The sequence below is a fragment of the Pseudonaja textilis genome, chromosome 16 (assembly GCF_049901715.1).
Source record: "Pseudonaja textilis isolate UNSWEBS1 chromosome 16, rPseTex1.2, whole genome shotgun sequence".
Taxonomy (NCBI): domain Eukaryota; kingdom Metazoa; phylum Chordata; class Lepidosauria; order Squamata; family Elapidae; genus Pseudonaja; species Pseudonaja textilis.
In genome coordinates this window covers 9,360,344-9,378,411 of record NC_142005.1, presented here as the reverse complement: position 1 = coordinate 9,378,411, position 18,068 = coordinate 9,360,344, and the positions used below count along the sequence as shown (strand labels likewise).

Here is an 18,068-nt window from a genome sequence, read left to right as displayed (position 1 = left end):
TGTTCTGATGGTTTTGTGGTATTAACTTTCCTCTCCGTTGAATTGGACGATGGTGAGATGGATGGAGGGGCAGAGAGAAAAAAGAGAGGGAAGGAAGGAAGAGGTGGGAAGGGAGGGGGGGGAAGGAAGGGAGACAGGGATGGAGGATGGGAAGAGGGAGAAAGAGAGAGAGAGAGAGACCGGCTAGGGAAGATGGAGGAAGGGAGGGAGTGAGAGAGGCAGGATGAAATAGAGAGAGGGAGGGAAATCCAAAATCTCATTTTAGAAAAATAGCACTCTATCTGTGACAACTAAATATCAATAAGTAAATCACTAAAATTTCACTAACCAAGTAGTTGAGACATGTGAATCATGTTCCTCTTCTATACTGACTGGTCAGATTGGATTATGTCCAGATCTGGTTGTGGCGAGGGACATCATAGGAGGCTTTCAAGCAACGGTTGAAGAACCATAGGTCTGAGATGACCTGAGGATTCTTCAGCAAGGCATTTGACAAAGTAGACCACAATCTACTTCTTGGGAAGCTAGAAAAAAACATGGGAAAGATAGCACCACCACCAGATGGACTCACAACTGGCTGGCAAACTGTACTCAATGAGTAGTCCCTAATGGTACTACATCTACATTGAGGGAAGTAAGCGATGGGTATCACAAAGTTCCATCTTAGGCTCAGTACTCTTCAATATCTTCATAAACGACTTAGATGAGGAATAGAAGGGGAACTTACCAAATTCGTGGATGATGCTAAGCTGGCAGGAATAGCTAATACCCAAGAAGATAGGCTCAAGATCCAGATGGATTTTGACAGACTAGAACACTGGGTCCTATCCAACAAAATGAAATTCAGTGCAGAGCAAAGGAAAGTGTTACACTTAGGCAAGAAAACTAAAAGTACACATACAGACTGGGTGAAACCAGGCTTAATAGCAGTAATTGTGACAGGGATCTTGGAGTCTTAGTGGACAATAAATTAAATACGAGCCAACAGTGTTCAGTGGCAGCCAAAAAAATCCAACACAATCCTAAGCTGCATTAAGAGAGGGATACAATCAAGATCAAGGGAGGTACTAATACCACTCTATAAAGCCTTAGTAAGATCACACCCAGAATACTGCATCCAGTTTGGACAGCTCCTCAAATATTGGTCCTTCTCTTCCTTAGACTAGCCAGGCCCAGTTCCTGCAACTGTTCATTGTATGTTTTAGCCTCCAGTCCCCTAATCATCCTGGTTGCTCTTCTCTGTACTTTTTCTAAAGTCTCGACATCTTTTTTATAATGTGGTGAACAGAACTGGATGCAGTACTCTAGGTGTGGCCTTACTAAGGCTTTATAGAGTGGTATTAGTACCTCCCTTGATCTTGATTGTATCCCTCTCTTAATGCAGCTTAGGATTGTACTGGCTTTTTTGGCTGCCACCACACAGTGTTGGCATATATTTAATTTGTTGTCCACTAAGACTCCAAGATCTCTCTCACAGTTACCAGTCTATAGGTATACTTTTGGTTTTTCTTGCCTAAGTATAAGGCTTTACTTTTCTTTACATTGAATTCTGTCAGATAGAGCCCAGTGTTCAAGTTTGCCAATATGATAAATGCCAAAAATAGAAATAGACACAAAGAACCGTAAAAAGCTTCAGTTTATTTAATGGATCATTAACAGGTTCCTGCTAGGTCAAAATGACCCAGTTCCTCCCACATGTATCCGAACGTCAAGAAATACAACCCCCATGTTCCAGCCACAAAGCTGACATTTTACGTTAGAACCTAACAAGTTATAAGACAGTACATGTTTATCAGGTATAGTTATATAATTCTCCAATAATCATGGCATAGTTCAAATATCGGATAAGCATGGCTTCCCTCTTGTTCTTCATTTTCACAGGTGTAACTCATAATATGTATTTTCTACATATCACAGTCAAGATCCATCTGGATCTTGAGCCTGTCTTCTTGGGTGTTGGCTATTTGTCTCACCTTAGTATCATCCAGAAATTTGCTAAGTTCCCCTTCTATTCCTCATCTAAGTCGTTTATGAAGATATTGAAGAGTAGTGGGCCTAAGATGGAACTTTGTGATATCCATTGCTTACTTCCCTCAATGTAGATGTAGTACCATTAAGGACTACCCATTGAGTACAGTTTGTCAGCCAGTTGTGAGTCCATCTGATGGTGGTGCTATCTTTCCCACTTTTTTTTCTAGCTTCCCAAGAAGTAGATTGTGGTCTACTTTGTCGAATGCCTTGCTGAAGAATCCTCAGGTCATCTCAGACCTATGGTTCTTCAACCATTGCTTGAAAGCCTCCTGTGATGTCCCTCACCACACTTCTTGCATTGTGGCAACCAGATCTGGACATAATCCAATCTGACCAGTCAGTGTAGAAGAGGAACATGATTCACATGTCTCAACTACTTGGTTAGTGAAATTTTAGTGACTTACTTATTGATATTTAGTTGTCACACACAGAATGCTTTTTTTCTAAAATAAGATTTTGGATTTCCCTCCCTCTCTCTATTTCATCCTGTCTCTCTCACTCACTCCCTTCCTCCATCTTCCCTCCCCAGTCTCTCTCTCTCTCTCTTTCTCCCTCTTCCCATCCTCCATCCCTGTCTCCCTTCCTTCCTCCCTCTTCCTTCCCCCCTCCCTTCCCACCTCTTCCTTCCTTCCCTCTCTTATTTCTCTCTGCCCCTCCATCCATCTCACCATCATCCAATTCAACGGAGAGGAAAGTTAATACCACGAAACCATCAGAACAAGAAACCATGAGTTTTTTTTTTCAATACCATCAAGGCTTTATTTGGCATGAGAAGCAAAGCATATATTTATCTTTCTGCAATTTGATTTCAGCAAGTACAGAAGGCCTCCAAGGCCACAAAGAGTTAAATCACCAACCACGAAACAAAGCGGAAGCTTGCAAAAAAAAAAAAAAGATGAAGAAGTTGACTCGAGAGACGAAGCCGATGAAAACCGACATCTGGAAGGGTAGTTGACCCGAAGAGCTGGCTCCTCATTCTACCCCGTCCTGTGCCATCTTAGTATTTGTTGCAAGGATCACAGATGGCCTGGACTCTGGGAAGGCATTTCCGAGAAGGAAGGCTGCAGGAACTGTAACTGGAGTTGTATCTGCTGTGGCTGAATGAAGGACCACACACCACTGGAGCACATGATACGGGACCACATGATACGGGACCACATGATACATGACCACGTGATACAGGACCACATGATACGGGACCACATGATACGGGACCACATGATACGGGACCACATGATACAGGAGCACATGATATGGGACCACAGTGTGCTGGACCACAGGCTGCAGGACCACAGGCCTTAGGGCCACACACAGAAGGGCCACACACGGGCGAGCAGATCATAGGAGAACAGACGGCGGGTGAGCAGGGTCCACAGGGATCAACACAGGCATACTGGTCAGGGCAGCAGAGCGAAGTGCTGGGGATGTTCATGCACAATGGAGGTGGCTGCACAGTGACGGTCACAGGGGTGCAGTTGGGGTAGCAGTTGTTCCATCCGTAAGACATGGTGGATGAGAAGAGGCGGTAGATCTACGGGAAGACAAGAGTGGGGAGAGCTGAGAGATAACATCACCCATACATGCATACATACATGAATGGAATTTGATTACATTGATTACTTGAATAGGGATAGCACCCAATATATTTGCATGGAATTCCTAGGAAGGAAGCAATGGGAGGAGAACAACAGAGGACTTAATGAATTTCTGGAAATTAACCAGAGCTGTTTTAATGCTCTTGTGTCCTCCTTCTCTCCATCTCATGTCACTTTTCTTCCTGAACCTAAATCATACCTAGGCTTCATTCCACCAACATGGATCTTGAAGGACATCTCCGTAGCTTCCAACAGGAGAAAGCTTTTGACCTTGGGGAAGTAATTTTCCACCAGGGCTGCCTTGACACTAAATATTGGGGAAGTGGACATCATGCATTTCCCAAATGGATGATGTTTCTTCAAGTCAAGTAGGCCTTGAATGTATGAGGAGGAACCTGGCCATCTTGGATAGAAAAGGACCACAATAAAGCAATGGTCCATTTCTCCATTTCATGCAAATCCATTTCAAAGAGTTACCCTTGTCATTTTTTTAGATCTCTGGGTCTGGCACTCAAGAACCAGGTTGTTCTTGAAGCTGACCACCGATTAACCAAGGATAGACCCCAAGAACAAGAATCAGGGAAAAGTTGGCTGAAAGACTTCAGCCAAATTTTAAAAATCTCTGTAAATCTTACCAGCTCTTGTAGAGAAGTGGATTCTGTTGGAGTGTCTGGATGCTGGATGCTATTTCTCCCAAATCCCAAGGATTTTATACAATTCCTTCAGTGATTCTAAGAGCTGTTGTGCTTTTAATTAATTGCAACTGTTTTCCCGGTGTCACACCTGTGTTTTCTCAAGGAATGATTTTTGCTCCTTGCAACTGTCTATCCTCATGCCTACTTTCTTCCACAGTTGGCTGAAATGTTCCCAAAATAATTTTGGGGGGTTAAAAAAAAAAAGGACAAAGGACTGACTCAAGAATGGTTAAAACAATTTTGCTATCCGGTTGTGGGTGGATTTTCAGCTTTTGAGTATAATTTGCTGATATTTACTTGGAATAACAAATTTTGTGGGGTGCAATTTAATTGTGATATTTGACGGAAAGGAGTTACAAAATTCACGTGTTCAGAGACAATCTCCAGACTTCCTAAATTTTTCATCTTGGAGCCATAAAATGTGGATCAGCACTGAAATAATTCTGAAAATGGGGTGAAAAACTCTCCGAGTATGAAGTGAATTCTGCTGTGTTCACCAAATGTGTGAAGTCTGCTTACTCCCATTGTACGAACTTCCCAGCCACTGTTCTTAAGTGAATTCCTGCCGTCATTCAATTAGTGACACGGTTGTTAAGTGAATCTGGCCTCTCCATTAAGTTGGAAGGTCAGAAAAGGGAATCACATGATCCATGGTGACCATCATAATTATGATCCCATTGCCAAGCGTCTGAATTTGGGTCATATGACCTGAGGCCGGTCATAAGTTTGAAAAATGGCCATAAACCACTTTTTTCAATGTTGTTGTAACTCTCCCTAAATGAACTGCTGTAAGTTGAAGATTTCCTGTGTTTTGTGAACACAGCAGAATTCTCTTCACATGTAGAGTTTTTTCCCATTTTTTCAGAACTATTTCAGCTCCATCTTGGAAATACCAGCTTTTTTTCCCTGATGGATATTGCCAAAACTTCAAGAATATACATTTTCTTTAAAAAAAAAACTGGCCGCACAATTGGCCTTCCAAACCAATGTGACTTAAATAGAGAGGTCCTTATTTAAGTTATAACAAATGTGTTAAATATTCCCAGTAAATTAGGAATCGAGTTGATTCAAGGAATGAATCGATTGAATTAATTAAGTTACTTTAACGAATCTGAAAAGGAACATTCTGATTATGAAAAAAAATGTAATAAGACCAATTTGGAACTTTTCTTGTTTCTGGAAATTCCTTGGAGGAAGATTAGAAAATGAACTTTCTAACTTTAAATTATTTTTCTAATGATCATTTAACAATAAAAATATGGAATTATAAGCAATGTAACTTGGAAAGAAAAGAGTTTCAATCTGAACAGGGCAGGAATTTTACTTAACCAGGTATTAAAGGGTTTAAAATTAGGGCTGACCCACTTTTTATAGCTCCAAGATAAAAAATTTAGGAAGTCTGAGGATTGTCTCTGAACACGTGAATTTTGTAACTCCTTTCCGTCAAATATCACAATTAAACTGCACCCCACATGAGTTGTTATTCCAAGTAAACATCAGCAAATTATACTCAAAAGCTGAAAATCCATCCACAACCGGATAGCAAAATTGTTTTAACCATTCTTGAGTCAGTCCTTTGTCCTTTTTTTTTTTAACCCCCCAAAATTATTTTGGGAAAATTTCAGCCAACCGTGGAAGAAAGTAGGCATGAGGATAGACAGTTGCAAGGAGCAAAAATCATTCCTTGAGAAAACATAGGTGTGACACCGGGAAAACTGTTGCAATTAATTAAAAGCACAACAGCTCTTAGAATCACTGAAAGAATTGTATAAAATCCTTGGGATTTGGGAGAAATAGCATCCAGCATCCAGACACTCCAACAGAATCCACTTCTCTACAAGAGCTGGTAAGATTTACAGAGATTTTTTAAATTTGGCTGAAGTCTTTCAGCCAACTTTTCCCTGATTCTTGTTCTTGGGGTCTATCCTTGGTTAATCGGTGGTCAGCTTCAAGAACAATCTGGTTCTTGAGTGCCAGACCCAGAGATCTAAAAAAATGACAAGGATAACTCTTTGAAATGGATTTGCATGAAATGGAGAAAAGGACCATTGCTTCATTGTGGTCCTTTTCTATCCAAGATGGCCAGGTTCCTCCTCATACATTCAAGGCCTACTTGACTTGAAGAAACATCATCCATTTTGCAAATGCATGATGTCCTCTTCCCCAATATTTAGTGTCAAGGCAGCCCTGGTGGAAAATTACTTCCCCAAGGTCAAAAACTTTCTGGTTTGATCCTCCTTTTGGAAGCTACAGAGATGTCTTTCAAGATTCATGTTGGTGGAATGAAGCCTAGGTATGATTTAGGTTCAGGAAGAAAAGTGACACGTGATGGAGAGAAGGAGGACACAAGAGCATTAAAACGGCTCTGGTTAATTTCCAGAAATTCATTAAGTCCTCCGTTGGTGTCTTCCCATTGCTTCCTTCTTAGGAATTCCATGCAAATATATTGGGTGCTATCCCTATTCAAGTAATCAAAGTACTCAAATTCCATTCATGTATGTATGCATGTACGGGTGATGTTATCTCTCAGGTCTCCCCACTCTTGTCTTCCCGTAGATCCACCGCCTCTTCTCATCCACCATGTCTTACGGATGGAACCACTGCTACCCCGACTGCATCCCTGTGACCGTCACTCTGCAGCCACCTCCATTCAGCATGAACATCGCCAGCACTTCGCTCTGCTGCCCTGACCAGTATGCCTGTGTTGATCCCTGCAGACCCTGCTCACCCGTCGTCTGTTCTCCTATGATCTGCTCGCCCATGTGTGGCCCTTCTGTGTGTGCCCCTAAGGCCTGTGGTCCCGCATCCTGTGCTCCTGTATCATGTGGTCCCGTATCATGTGGTCCTGTATCATGTGGCCCCGTATCATGTGGTCCTGTATCATGTGGTCCCGTATCATGTGGTCCTGTATCACGTGGTCATGTATCATGTGGTCCCGTATCATGTGGTCCTGTATCACGTGGTCATGTATCATGTGGTCCCGTATCATGTGGTCCTGTATCATGTGCTCCAGTGGTGTGTGGTCCTTCATTCAGCCGCAGCAGATACAACTCCAGTTACAGTTCCTGCAGCCTTCCTTCTCGGAAATGCCTTCCCAGAGTCCAGGCCATCTGTGATCCTTGCAACAAGTACTAAGATGGCACAGGACGGGGTAGAATGAGGAGCCAGCTCTTCGGGTCAACTACCCTTCCGGATGTCGGTTTTCACCGGCTTCGTCTCTTGAATCAATGTCTTCATCTTTTTTTTTTTTTTGCAAGCTTCCGCTTTGTTTCTTGGTTGGTGATGTAACTCTTTGCGGCCTTGGAGCCCTTCTGTACTTGCTGAAATCAAACTGCAGAAAGATAAATATATGCTTTGCTTCTCATGCCAAATAAAACACTCAGATTGCGTTGAAAACAAATCATGGTTTCTTGTTCTGATGGTTTTGTGGTATTAACTTTCCTCTGAATTGAATTGGAAATGGATGGAGGGGCACAGAGAAAAGAGGGAGAGGGAGGAAGGGAGAGAGAGAAGGGGAAAGAAAGACAGGGAGGGAAGGAAGACGGAGGGAGGGAGGGAGGCAGGTATGAAGGGAGAGGGAGAGAAGGAGACAAATCCAAAGCCTTATTTTAGAAAAAGCACTCTGTTGGTGGCAACTAATTTCAATAAATAAATCATCACTAAACTTTCACTAACCAAGTAGTTGAGATACGTGAATCATGTTCTTCTTCTACACTGACTGGTCAGACTGGATTATGTCCAGATCTAGTTGCCACAGTACAAGAAGGCTAGCGAGGGACATCATAGGAGGCTTTCAAGCAAAGGTTGGAGAACCATAGGTCTGGGATGACCTGAGGAATCTTGGCCCTGAACAGGACATCAAGACCTCCAAGATCTTTGCTAGTTCCATGGTTCTCCACTGCTGACTTTAACTCCATAAGGTCTTCCTGTTAGCCAAAGGAAAACACAAATGGGTTTTGGAAATGGACAATTAGAGACAGAAAAATATCCCTCATATTTATACCTGGGACAAAACTGGTAAGACTTCAAGGTCTTGTACCCTTTTTGTATATCCATCAATTTTAAGGCATTGGGTGATCCCAGTTCATAGTTTCTTCATTAAACCACACTGAAGGAAAACATAGCTTTCCGTAATATGTGCCCATCCTTGTTTTGTTTTATGTATACAAATGTCCACATACAGAAACACAAGAGACACAGAACAGAATAACATAATTGGGAGGGATACAATGAAGGCATATGCTAGACGCTTGATAATACAAGGGAAAGGAATACTAGGAAAAGGCAGGCCTCTAAGGCTCTAGAGGATGAGCATAAAAGACTTGAAAAAGAGCTACAGAAAATGTCACAGAAAAAGGACAACAAGCTAAAAATGGATATCATTAAACACAAAATGGGTCAAATAGAGAAAGAAGAATTAGCACAGAAAATTAGAGGTGCTAAACAGAACTACTTCGAAAATGCAAACAAACCAGGTAGATGGATAGCATATAAACTGAGAAAGGAGAAAGAACCAAGGAAAATATTGCAGTTAATAGATGATCAAGGCCAAGTTTTCCATGGCAGTAAAGAGAAGAAGGAAATCATTCGAGACTTTTATGGGAAATTATATAAGCAAGAGAATATTGATGAGGAAAGAGTTAAGCAGTATTTACAGAATGCTGAATTTCCCCAAAATACCTAAAGAGACTGAAACAATGTTAGAAAGCAATATAACTATGATGGAGTTAACTGAAGCACTCAAGAAGCAAAATAATGGAAAGGCACCAGGCCCAGATGGACTTCCGGCAGAACTTTATAAAACATTACAAGAATCGTTGAATCTCCCTTTGCTAGAAGTTATGAATGAAGTTACGTTAAAGAAGAAGATACCCAAATCATGGTCAGAAGCCTTTATCACACTTATTCCAAAAGAGGAGGCTGATCCATTGCAAATTAAGAACTATAGACCTATTTCACTATTTCTGACATCTGGTTGTCCAATCTCTTCTTAAAAACCTCCAGTGATTCTGGTGGCAAGTTGTTCCACCGATTAATTGTTCTATCAGGAAATTTCTCCTTAGTTCTAAGTTGCTTCTCTCCTTAGTGAATTTCCATCTTTTGCTTCTCGTCCTGCCTTCTGGTGCTTTGGAGAATAGTTGACCCCCTTCTTCTTTGTGCCAGCACCTCAAATATTGGAACTGTGCTATCATGTCACCCCAGTCCTTCTTTTCACAAGAGATACCAAATTCCTGCAACCAGTCTTTGTATGTCTTAGCTTCCAGCCCGCTAATCATCTTGGTTGCTCTTCCCTGTACTCTTTCCAGAGTCTCAACATCCTTTTTGCATCCTGGCAAGTCAAAACAGTTTACATATTTTCTTATTTATTTAGTCAATTTATATAGTCACCCGTTTGATACGTGACTCAGCGCAGCAGTTAAATAAAACAACAATAAACTTTAAAAAGTAACTATCACAACGTAGAACAATCTTCTGACTGCAAGCCAAGAAGAAGTCCAACAGTTTAAAAAAAAATCTTTCCTTTTAAAATAAAGGGAAGCTATAGTTCTCCATGAGTCCAGAAGAGACCGCCGATTAAAAGGAGAAACAATACAGAATGAAGAAAGGGTACTCCAGACTGATTCCAATTCTCCTTGGTTTCTGAAGAGTTTGTGCTAAGTGGGCATTGGTTTCAGTAGATCCCATGGATTGAGAGATTTGTGAAGATTCGGGGCTGGGGGTTGGGGGGTTGGCTTGTAGCTGAGTTTGAGCGCTTTGGCTAAAAACCTGAAGTTCTCCCTTGAGGGCCTCCAATTCTGCAAGTGATCCCACTCTGGTCTGCCTCTTCTGTTGGGAAAAGAAAGGGATGGAATTGAGACCACCTTGAGACCCGGTTGTGATGGGGCTTGGAGTAACAGAGATTCGGAGACAAGGAAATTACAAACGCCAACATCTTATCTTGGCTTCTCGTCAGCCCTTTTCCTTACCCCGCCTCTTGCCTTCAAGCCATAGTGATTAACGCCTGGCTGTCTCATCCTACCTTTAACAGGTGGCAACACATTTACACATGTTGTAGAATTACTGTAATTATCCTGACACATTTTCTGAAAGGAGATGTTTATTGAGTAGAAGAAACAATGTTATCCCTCAAGGCTCCGTTTCCTGTCCGGTAAATCAGCCATGGTGGTGATAGAGTCCAGTTTAGACACACAGGGCATAGATGGGAAACACGTGGATCATCTAGAATTCACATTATTAGTTCAAGAAGATGGAGGCCCCACAAATAATTATCCCTATACAGGGATGTTCATTTATAATGACCTGGCTGGGATTCTGAGGGCAGTTTCAGACATGCTTTCTGGTCTTGACTGGACTAATTATCTGGCTGTACATTGTGAGCCTCTCATGAATATTTGGTTGATTCATGGTTATTTCAGTAGCCTGGATAATCCACCCAGACACATCAAGGTATTCTCACCCTAATTCCATAATACCATATTGTTTTTGTATTTAAAGTATTTATTTGGGGGGGGAGGAGTTGAATAAAATAACCAATAAAATTACATTCTTGGAAAACATGGATTTTTCTTCAAGATTATACCCCCTTCTTCTCCATGTCTTCTTCCTCTTCCTCCTAGTTAGGTCCCAGAAATCTATCTTCCAAAATCAAATTCCTGTTCTTTCTACTGACCATCAGCACTGACCATCAACCTGTCTAACTTTTTTTCTAACTATGTCTGGAAATGCTGGGGTCAACGTTGAGATCTTCTGGGCTTTGGGTCAACCCAAAATGATTCATTTGCTAATTTGATTCCCATTCTGGTCTATATTATTTCTTGGATCAACTTCCAAAATTGTGACCAGGATTGTCACTGTGGAATAAAATCAGAATGTAGGTAGGGAGAAAATGGTTTTATGGAATCGAAAGGTACTATGGGGTAGAAACATTGACTAGAATAAATATGTTCTGAATGGAGAAGACCTCACATTGTCATGTTGGTGTATTTAATACTGCGTGGAACCCAAGTAAGAAGACAATATTGAATTTCCCTGTATGAAATCTTTCCAGACATTGTCACTTTACCCACTGGGGGACGTCCCCAAATTGATTGTTGGTCTGATGCAGCGTAACCCATCTTATTGGTCCACTATTTGGTAAACTTGAGGAAAATCTCCCCACTGTTGATGTGAGGAACCTCAACAGAATGCTTCTCCAATTCTGCTATCCCTAAAGTTTCATCAGCAACGCTGGTTATAAAACCAATGTTTGAAAGACATCATCCGTTGTGATTTTCACTCAAAGGGCTCCACCTGTGGATGAAGCACCAAGAATGCAGAACGAGGTGCCATGCCTTGAAAGTGAGTGATACAAACAGGAAAACAACAATGAGCAATTAATTAGAAACCTAGGAATTGGAGGTATCACCCATTCTGCAACCATATAAAAGGTCCAGCAGATCCCGAAGTCTAACATCAGATCTGTTCAGCACTGAAGAACTCAGTTTGAGCTGCATTCACCACTGACTCTTGTAAGTTCTACCTTTTCTGCTGGGGATTCTTTTAAAAGCTTGGTCTTATGGACCAGAGGGAGCTACCTGTTGCAAGATCTGTTGGCTGGTTATGGCTATCTTATCCAATTTGTTTTACCCTTTGTGTGTGTGAGTATTCAACCTTCTGGAAAGGAGAAGATGGACACTGCACCCAGCTTTTTCATTACTTGAGGAGTTCTCCAAGTTCTGGAAGCTGGGTCTTCATCAATGTATCATCTTCAAAAATGGAAGGTGTTAAAATCTAACTCCATTGCTAGGGTCCTTCTACATACTTTGGAGTCCTCATTCAACGATGGTGTGAATAAAACAGGAAAAAATAAGGATCTGACTTTTATTAACTCTTCTAAATTTTTTTTGTAGGTCCACCAACTCAATCCAAGCAAGATGGCATCTAGATGCGACCTCTGCTCTTTCAGCTGCCCTCCTACCTCTGTGACCATCCAACCACCACCATTCACCATCACCGTTCCAGGACCTTCTCTCTTCTGCCCCGACCAACCTCTGTGCATTGACCAGTACAACCCTTGTGTTCCACAGTGCGGAGGCTCAAGCTACAGCCGACCTCGCCCACTCATTTTGGCCAGCACTTCTTCTCAGAAAACGGTGTCCAAATTCTAGAAGGGCTGTAGAACTTGCAAGATGTCCCAAAACCTTGAAATTATCCTCCGTGGGATGAAGATGACAAAGAACTGGAGACTTGAGACATCCAGATCTTCTAGCCCCCCACCCGCCACCTCCCCAAAAATCTATTCATGCAATATTTGAACTCTACCCTCACCCTTTTCAAATCAACTCTCTCCATGGACAACAACCTCCCAGAATCTCTGTTAGGTCTCTCCAACAGGAAAGAACTTAAGGAAGAGAACTATACGTAGAAGACCAGACCAGAAGCCTCATCATTCAGTCATCGGGTATAAGAAGACACTTCATCCTTTCTGTTTGAATCCCATCTTCAATTTGCTTAAGACTGTGGGAATCTTCCCTTCTCGGCCATGTTTGATCTTGCCATGCTAATCCAACTCCTATAAAATCCCCACTCCATATTGTATGTTTCCCTCTAAATAAAACTCTTTTCTGCATTGAACTTCTTGGTTTCCTGTTGTGTTCATGTTGTTCTCCATTAACAAAAACAATTATATATCTTGGAATATTGATCAAATGGCTTTCCCTCCTTCCTTAAAAGTCAGTGGGGTCAAGGGTCAAGGGAGGCAGTAATATCCCTATGCAGAAATTAAAGGATGTAGAGCAGCAAGCCCAGTCTTCTTTGTCCTTGGGGGAGGGGGAATCAACTTTGATGAAATGACAGCTATGGTAGCCCTAAAGCAGGGGTCAGCAACCCATAGCTCTGGAGCCACATGTGGCTCTTTCATCTCTCTGCTGTGGTTCCCTTTTTGCCAGTCAATAAAAGGAAAAAGGGCACCGTGCTAGGAGGAGAGACTATGGTGGGAGAACTGGACTTCTGGTCAGCAGAGGAAAAAGGACACCATGTTAGGAACAGACTATGGTGGGAGAACCGGACTTCCAGTCAGCTCCAGAATTGAATGGGTAGGACCTTTGTGGCTCTTTGAGTGTTTAAGGTTGCCGACCCCTGTCCTAAAGAATTAATTTTGAAAATTTGAAGGTACACATTTCCACAGACTGAAAGTTCACAAGGAGCAAAGATCGAAAGCAGATAGAGAACTGGAACTAAGAAATGGTCTGAACTTTTGATGGACAAGCCAAGTTCCCGTTTCAGAGGTGAATGACAACGATGCTTGGGAGGAATCTTGACTTAGAGAGAGAGAGACCGCTGAGCTTGGTTGGTTGCTTGCAGTCCAAGGTGGATGGAGTGAGGGAGAGATGCGGGAATACAGGGAGGAAAGGAGGGATGGAAGGATGGAGGCAGGAAGGGAGGGATGGAGGGAAGGATGGACAGAGGAAGGGAAAGAGGGAGGTAAGATTCCAGTAGATAATATTTGTAGCTCAGGATGGAGCTGGGAATCTTTGGTGCTCTCTGAGCTTGGTTGTTTGCTTATGGATATTTCATTACTCAACTAGGTAACACCAGTCAATCAATCAATAACTAAATAAACAAATAAATAAACAGTGAGTGTGAATTTTGTCCTGTGTTTGTATACATTTGCCCTGCCCTGCCAGTGTTCATTATCGTGTGTTTTTTTTCTCCTTGATATTTCCTCGATTGGGCTGTTGTTTTCTGCTTGACTGTTTGTCTGGGGTTAATCCCTGCTTCTCCAGGCGCTGGCTGCCAGACAGGGTGCATTCTGGTCTTTCTGTTTCCTTGTTAGCCTTTTTAATAAATCATGTTCATGACAGCCCTCGTCTGATGGGCGCAAATCCTGTCTTTATGCATCTACTTTCTGGATGCTTGACACTCCTTTGACGAAGCGCAGGACGGACTTTGAACAATATATTTTCCCCATTGAAAGTCAACACCTAGACTAAAAATGGACCTTGTTGTGTTTTTTGACTCTTCCAAGGTTTTCATCAACCAATGTTGCAGCTAGAAAAGTTCAGGTTTTATTGAGATCATCCCAAATCATTGCTCTTCTGCCTTCGACATCTTGGTGTTGAAAAAGCTGAATTCTTTGATAGGTGTCACAGTCAGACATAATCCCAAACAAGAATCAGCAAGAAAAATGGAGGTGATTACAGCTATTCTTACAACCCACAATTGGGACACAATTTTCATTGCAAAGCAAGATGGTTACTAAGTGAATCCTGATTTTACAACCTTTCTTGCCCTATTGTTAAGTGCATTGTTGTAGTTGTTAAGTGAAACACACGATCATTAAATTAATCCAACTCCCTCATTGTCCTTACTTGTCAAAAAAATAGCTGGGAAAGTCACAAGTGGTGACCACGGGATGCTGCGACCATCAGAAATATGCGCCATGTGCTAAACAATGTAATTTGTGTGAGAACCAGCGATAAGTCATTTTTTAAGTGCTATTGTAACTTGCTAAACAAATGATTGTAATTTGAGGATCACCTGCATCCACAGGGGGGGGAAATTCACATAGATGCACAGGCCAAGTCAACACGGAATTCTCCCCAACAGTAGGAGAAGGGATGGCAGAATTTGGGGTGGAGTGAAAAGGAGACTCAGCCTATAATACTTACGTAGCCACAAAGAACAAAGTCAAAATCCCCCCTTGAGTGCTATTGACCCTCATCCAACTCTAAGCATATGCCAGTCATTAGCTGAGAAGATTCTGTGTTTAGGCTTTCAACAATAAATCAGTGTGATTTAATTTAATTGGTTTAATTAAACCTTCACCTGTGGGCCTGGTCTTCGTCACTTGACACCAACTTCCTTCTTCCGGCAATGAATAAAACCAAAGGGGAATGAATTGGTACCCCCCCTAAATCGGAAGCGTTCACTCCAGTTCCTCCTCTGGGTGTTTACACAATTGGTGGAGGAGATGACCAGGTTGAGCCCAAGGGAGGGAGAGGCAAACGTGTCATAAGTCACGAGTCCCTGCACGCCCATAAGAGATCTAAGCTTTGCACTCATTTGAGCTGCCCGAATCTCCTGATTTCCCGGGCGCTTGACAATTTCTCAAGTATCATGACCAAATGGTTTATTGGTCCTCCTCCAATGAGCTGTCAGCATGGTTGCAATTTGTGTGTCATCCAAGTTGTTTCAAGAATGAACTCACACTTTGTAACGACCCTTCCTCACTTGTTCATCCGGTTCTCTTTTCTTTTTCCCATAGGTGGAGACAGTCTGTCTAGCAACTATTATGGGGCAAGTGCATCCCAAAGTCATTTTTTTTCTAGAGCTGAGTCAAAATCCCAGGATTAGCTCCGGATTGGCTGACCAATTAGCTGACATTTCTTCATCATCTTATTAATGTTTCAGTGGGGTAGGAAAACCATTCATTTGAAAGGAAAAAAAACATATATTTATTTATTCATTCTTTCAATCTCCAGAGCCACCCATGTCAATCAATTGGCTCTGGGTGACTAAGAATTCTATGTATTTTCATTTATTCATTTATTCCACATAATAAATCTATTTATTTTGCCTTATTCCCTTTTCTTATCATTTTTCCCTGTTTTTTTTTTTCCTTTTGGGTTCAGGATTTGTCTTGCTTTTATACCATTGAAATGTCCTTAATAAAATTATACATCTATTACAAACAATAAATTGCTTACTGATTTTAGTGATCATGATGATAAAAGTTGATTGATGGAAATAATCTTTATCTAAACCCACCTTTCAAAGGTCACTGATTTCTCTTAAACCTGGGTAGAATTGGCAAAATAAATTATTATTAAATGATTTAATAATAATAATCACTATTACAATATATATATTATATCATTAATTAATGATTTAATTAGTAATAATAATTACTTGGGAGACAAAATAAACCCACCATACTATCTTAATGTCTTATCATTGAGAAACATTTTAATTGTATTAAATTCTATTGATTAAATTATATTGCATTAAATTGTGTTGTATTAAGCTGTATTGCATTAAAGTATATTGTATTAAATTCTATTGCATTAAATTGTATTCAATTAACCCATATTAAATTCTATTGTGTTAAATTGCATTGTATTAAACTGAATTGTATCACATTGCACTGAATAAAGTTGCACTATATTAAATTCCATTGCACTGAATTATATTGCATCAAAATATATTGTGTTAAGTTGTATTGCATTGTATTAAATTGTGTTGTATTAACCTGTAGCATATTAATTTCTATTGCATTAAATTATATTGCATTAAATCCGATTGAATTATGTTGTGTTCTATTTCACAGTATTGAATAAACTTGCATTGTATTAAATTCTATTGTATTAAATTCCAATGTATTAAACTCTTTGTAACCAACCCTGCTTAGTTTGTTGAGATCAGCCAAGGGTATAGTTATATGCATTGTTCATTTGCAAGCTCGATGAAAAGAGATTCCCATTTTGTGAGCAAAATGCGCACCCTTCCTCACAACTCGAGTTCTTTTCCTACGTAATCAGCAAGAAAACGGTGATCAAGTGGAGCCAGAAAATTGGGGATCAGCCCGACGTGACCCAGAAATCTTTAGCAGCTGCCAGGAAAAAGAGAACCTCACCTAAAAGCCAAAGAAAAACAGATGGGATGTATCACTTGCAGAACCAACCAGGGTGTTTCACAAAGTTTACTCAGTTAATTAGAACTTTTTAAAAAATTGAATTAATCATCCTATTTCTGAGGGATAAATGGTATAAATACCCAGGAAAATCTCAGAGCTCTATCACTTGGTTGAGTTCCTCCAGCTTGAGATCTTCCTTCTTGTGGCAGAATCAGGTAAGTTGAGCTGAGCTACTTCTACCATCCTTTAGAAATTCTTCCCCAACTTCTCTCTTTATATATTTGTGAGTTGTTAGAAAATATGAGAAAGCTTCTCTTTCTCCCTTGTTTGGTCCACATTTCTAATTTCTAAGCTTCGGTTCCTCTTTAAGCATCTACTGAAACTCTGTAAATATTTGAGCAGCTTGGGTTGAAGGAGAAGGCTCACTTACAACCTTTAGTAGACCAGTGAGGAACCTCTTAACCTGCTGGTGGTGGATTAGGAGAACCCTACAGATTTAAATAAAGAAAAGAGCTGTTGGGTTGAGTTAAAGTTGGCCTTTCAAATATGGTTCTCTGTCCATTATCATGGAGACTGAACATATTGTATGAATCCAGATACTCCTGCCTTGAGCAGGTGGGTTGAACTAGAAGATCTCCAAGCTCTTTCCAGCCCTATGAGCATGCCTTCTTGTGTCAAAGATTCAAAGGGCATTGGGAATTAGAATTTGAAGACTAAGAGATTTTGAGTTGGTCAACTCTTCCATTCAACATCTATTTTCCTTCCTCGTGTTCCTTTAGATCCACACCAGCTCATCTACTATGTCTTGTGGAAGGACACCGTGCTATTCCAGCTGCCCTCCAGTGACCGTGACGATTCAGCCACCACCTTTCACCCTGAGCATCCCAGGCCCATCTCTCTACTGCCCCGATCAACCTCTTTGCATTGACCAATGCAACCCTTGTGTTCCACCACTGTGTCCTCCCATCCCCCGTAGAAGCTACGCCAGCTCCGTTGTTTCTTCTCCCAGCCCTGCTCAGAAGTCTCTGCCCAGGAGTCAGAGTGAATGGAGTTCCGTTAGCCAGAGATTCTAAGATCAACAGGTCAACCTTCACGCAACAGAGATGAAGAAACAGGAGAAGTCGAGATGTTCTG

The 18,068-nt window shown here is 41.2% G+C and overlaps 1 long non-coding RNA gene across 1 annotated transcript; it reads left to right on the top strand.

Annotated features, from left to right (window-relative positions):
- Positions 1-11,605: 11,605 nt before the first annotated feature.
- On the top strand, positions 11,606-12,934 carry LOC148124586 (uncharacterized). Its single transcript, XR_015739657.1, has 2 exons — positions 11,606-11,829; positions 12,211-12,934. It is a non-coding gene; the product is annotated as an uncharacterized LOC148124586 (long non-coding RNA).
- Positions 12,935-18,068: the final 5,134 nt, after the last annotated feature.